We start from the raw sequence: 4,406 nt of genomic DNA, 5'->3' as shown, positions 1-4,406 counted from the left end.
GGAGTCTCCATGGCCTCCCTGAACAAGAGGACAGGTGACTCACCACAGTTACAGGACATTTTGAGAGATGTTCCATAGTCCCCTGGAACTTAGTTGACCTTGGAGGACAAGGGCAAAAACTCTCCTTTAAGGACTTCTGACCACATTAGTATAGGCCTCAAACTATGGCTGTTAAACATCCAATAAGGTTAGACCTACCAGTCTGGTACTTCTAATTATCATGTGCTATGTAGATAAGGCTTGGGTACGAATCCAAATATTCTCAGACAATCCTTGACTAGATATATATTTTGTTCCTTAAACTAACTGACTAAACTATGACCATAGAAATTTAAAGATTTCCTTCATCACTTGCTTAGGCTTTCTCAGTTTTTCTATTTTGGAAAATATCTCCATTTCCCATATCCTTTTAACATCTTTTACATTCTCATTTTCTTTCTTTCTTTTTTTTTTTTTTAATAATTATGAGACAGTATAGCATTAACAAATTTTCCTTTGGTTGTGAGACTTCTTTTCCTGGGGATGCTAAGCAATGCTTATTCCCTTTTAAGGTTCTAATGTCAATCAAATGTTTGATTAAAGTTTTACTGGGGAACCAATAAATTTATTGAGCTTACTGAGATAACTGAGGGGTTGCTGAGGTATATGTATGACCTGAGTGTATGCACATTGGAAAGCCTTTACTCAGCATGGGTCATGCCTTCTCTTCTTAGCCTTCCCCAGATTGCATACTTTAGCCCTCCCCAAATCCAGGAGGCCATGTGTGATTACGGTCGGTCGTCACATTCCATACAGTTGGCTGGGAAGAGTGGCTCGATAATCCGGTGAGGGTCCAAGGACCCTGCTTGGATCTCCTTTAATGAATGAGCACAACTGTCAACAAGCCCAATTTTGACGATGTTTAGTGATCAGGCTCAGCTGACTTCGTGATGATGGTAGTTATTTCATGCAGAAGGGACTGCCTTATAGCATCATCTTATTAAAATGACCACTAGGTGGAGATAGGATCTGGGGGTTCTCAGGCAGTCCCCTGCATTCTCAGGCCCTCTGCCAGAGGAAGGCCAGAGGGGCACCAGAACTTGGCACTCTCTGGTGGTCTGCTGAGATCAGAGCTGGTACATCGATGGAGGTCGGAACCCACCCTCTCCAGTTTTTCATTACTAAAAAAAGGAAGCCAGTCTACTTATGAATCAGGAAGTAGAGATTAAGAAGATTCTGAAATAAGCAATTTATCCCTGCTGCCTGGAACTTGTATTCCCTCTATATTATTTTATGATCTCTTTTCGTTATGAAAATATTGGAAAACTAAGATGAACTCTTTTGGTTAAATCAGTAATAATGGAAGATGAAGATCTAGTAAAGAATAGGAAAACAGATCCTTTGAGAAAATGCTTGCCTTCGCCTTGCAAGCATGAGGACCTAAGTTTCATGCTCAGAGTCCATGGAAAGGGCTGTTGAGATGAATCAGTGGGTAAAAGCACTTGCCATGAAAGTCTGATGACCTGATTTCAAACCCCAGATTTCTTGGTAGAAGGTGTGAACTGATTCCCAAAATGTCCTCTGACTTCCACACAATGCTGTGCTATGAGAATGCCTGCATTCACACACATACATATCACATACACACACACACGCACACACACACACACACACACACACACACATACACACAAACCCCATACACACAAATAGTAATAATAACTATTATTGCTAAAATAATAGTAATAATAAGAAGGACCCATATAAAATTTTGGCATGCTGGTGCACACTTTACTGTCAATGTTTGGGAGGCAGAGATAGGAAAAACCATGGGACTCATGGGCCAGCCAGTCTGTCCTGATTGGTGAGTTCCAGATCAGTGAGTAACCTGGTTTCAAAGGATATGGGCAACTTTCCTAAGGATGACACTCAATGTTATCCTCTGGCTTCTGCATACATGCATCCATACACACATGTGCACCTCAGAAGCACACATGCACACACACACATATACACACACAGACACACAGACACACACACATTCACAGAAATGCATTTGGAAGATGCTGGAAAATTTTTGCAATGAAAAGATCATTGAATATCCTTTCATTGAAATACAAGAGCCCTCAGAGATCATGTGATCCTGTAATGGTGTTTGCCACTCTCTTTTAGTCAACTCTCTTACAACTCTATACAAACAGAAGTTATCTGGTAGAAAATTATGAGTAAAGGAAGTAGTCTTGTCCAATAAAATTTAAGTTGTGTCTATTAGTTTCATGGTTATTGAACAGTCTTGTTGCTTTTATATCTATTTACAAATTCATTTTGAGATTCCTGACTTTAGAGTCCTTTGAGTTCCTTAGTCTGTCGTAACATCTCCTTGGTTCCTTCACTCTTTAATGACTTCAACAGAATAGTCAGCACATGTTTATTTTAGGCTTGTCTAAAGTTGTGATTTTACATTCTTCTAAAACATGTTCCTTAACAAGATTCATGTAATAAATTTTGAATTAGTTTTCTGTCACCAATATTAAGTTAGTACATCTGTTATTTGACAAGTTCAAGTTGAGGATCAAGATAGATGACATAGCAGTAGAGAGGAGGACAGCATAACATTATCAGCTACGATCATCAAGTACTGCCTTCCAGGACACAAATGAAGAAGCTTCTAGAATCAACACTTAGAAGAGTCAAGGCCTAAAGAGAGTGAGTAGAAAAGGAAAGAGAGATGACATAGTCACCTTTACCAGAACCACTTACTTAAGTCTGGTATTCATTTTACATTGAAATGAAATTCGAAGTTGCTGAATTTCTCCTACAGAATTTCTTGGGTGACATTGTATTTTCTCATGCGCTTGTCACCAAGTCTTATGACCTGAGTTCAGTCCCAGAAAAACACATGGTGGAGAGCGCTAAGTCCCACCAGTTGTCCTCTGACCTCCACACATGCAATGTAGCCTGCATGTCCACACATATACACACATACACAAAACAAATATGTACATGTAATGAAAAAAATTAAAAGAGACCAACCCATAACCCCAGGTGAGCTGTCAGTTGATAGTCCCCACACACTTCCCTACCATATGGCTCAACTAGCTTGTAAATGGCTTCTTGGCTCCTCAGCTGAGTTATTGTAGCTAATGAATGCCTCATAGAACAAATAAACAAGGCTGTTCTTCCCAACTTTGTGCAAGCTGCGTACTTGTATGTTAAATAAGTAACTACTTTTTTCAGTAGCATGTTTTCAAGTGGTCCATAGTAGTGAGTAGTGGATAACCAACATGTCTTATAACAGATGATTTTAAAAATTAGAATTTTGAGTATTTCCAATGAATGCAAATTTTTGTAATAGAGAAGTTTTAGAAAATGGCTATTACTTTTGTCTACATGATATGAAAAATGGAGACAATGGGAAATCCATGTTTTTTCTTGGTTCATTTGGTGCTCCATAAATGTGTTTCGCCTCTAACATAAGGCTGTTTTGAAACAGTTTCAGAAGGATTGTTTGCAGTCAACACTCCTGTTCAAATAAGAACCTAGATGGAAACTCTGGGAGTGCTTTGTGCGGGGGTGTATCCTCTGAAGGTTTATGCTGCTTACTACAATGTGTGCTTTGGCTCATCTGTTTCTTCCTGGCTCAGGATATAGACACAGCCATTGTTTTGAGACCCTCAAGTTCACATTCAGCAGATTTCTTTGTCTCTTTTCAGTATCACTCCCAGGGCAATCATTTTTCCCTTCCTAAATTCAGAACATCTTTGCCAAACTCTCAGAGCTACTAATTTTCCTCAGTTCCCCACCTCTTTCCAGGCTGACTTGGTTACACAGGAAAGAAGTGCTATTTTTATCATGGCAAAATATTTATAATGTATCACTTACAATTACAAGCATTTTGTTTGTTTATGTGCAGGACTGGTGATTGAACCCAGGACTGTGAGAATGCTAGGCAAACAGTTTTTCACTGATCTGTACCTCCTGCTCCTTGTAAGCATTTAGGAGTACGACTGAATGGAATGAAGTGTATTCACATTGTTGTGTAACCATCACTAGCATCTTTCTTCATAGGGTTTATCTTTCCAAACATAAACTCTGTTTCCATCAACCAATAACTCCCTGGCTTCCCTGGCCGTTTGTATCTACCATTTTGTGTTCTAGCTCTATTAACTGTGTTATATATATCTCATGTGAATAAAGTTGGATAATATTTTATCTTTTGTGTCTCCCTTCTTTTATTTAGCATAATGTCTAAGTTCACTTCTATAGTAGCGTATAGAAAAGTTCATTTATTTTTTGTTGAAAAATATTCCATTGTATGTAAGTGCTCCACTTTGCTCATCCATTATCCGCTGATGGACATTTAGACTGCTTGCATGTTTTTGCCTATTATGAATGATGCAATGAATATATATATATATATATATATA

Source organism: Nannospalax galili, unplaced genomic scaffold (genome assembly GCF_000622305.1).
Source record: "Nannospalax galili isolate Female #2095 unplaced genomic scaffold, S.galili_v1.0 scaffold792, whole genome shotgun sequence".
Classification (NCBI taxonomy): domain Eukaryota; kingdom Metazoa; phylum Chordata; class Mammalia; order Rodentia; family Spalacidae; genus Nannospalax; species Nannospalax galili.
This window is presented reverse-complemented; position numbering follows the sequence as displayed.